The sequence below is a fragment of the Nannochloropsis gaditana genome (assembly GCF_000240725.1).
Source record: "Nannochloropsis gaditana CCMP526 unplaced genomic scaffold scaffold904, whole genome shotgun sequence".
Lineage (NCBI taxonomy): Eukaryota > Eustigmatophyceae > Eustigmatales > Monodopsidaceae > Microchloropsis > Microchloropsis gaditana.
In genome coordinates this window covers 9,970-10,216 of record NW_005803049.1, presented here as the reverse complement: position 1 = coordinate 10,216, position 247 = coordinate 9,970, and positions in this window count along the sequence as shown.

Below are 247 nucleotides of genomic sequence, written 5' to 3'. Positions count from 1 at the left end.
ACTTGAATAAGTCCTTCGATTTTTATCCGTCGCATTACAGCCGGCAATCGCGAGGCCAAGCTAGGTCTCAGCATCGAGAGACTTCCCTCCATCCCTCCCTCCTTGAGTCTCAACATCGACAGACTTCCCTTCCTCCCTCCCTCCATCCTTCCCTCCCTTCCTTCCTTCCTTCCTTCCTTTCTTCCCCCCTTCTCACCTGCGCACGTTCAGGGACATCTTCCCTGCGGATGCGTTCGTCCTCCGCCGT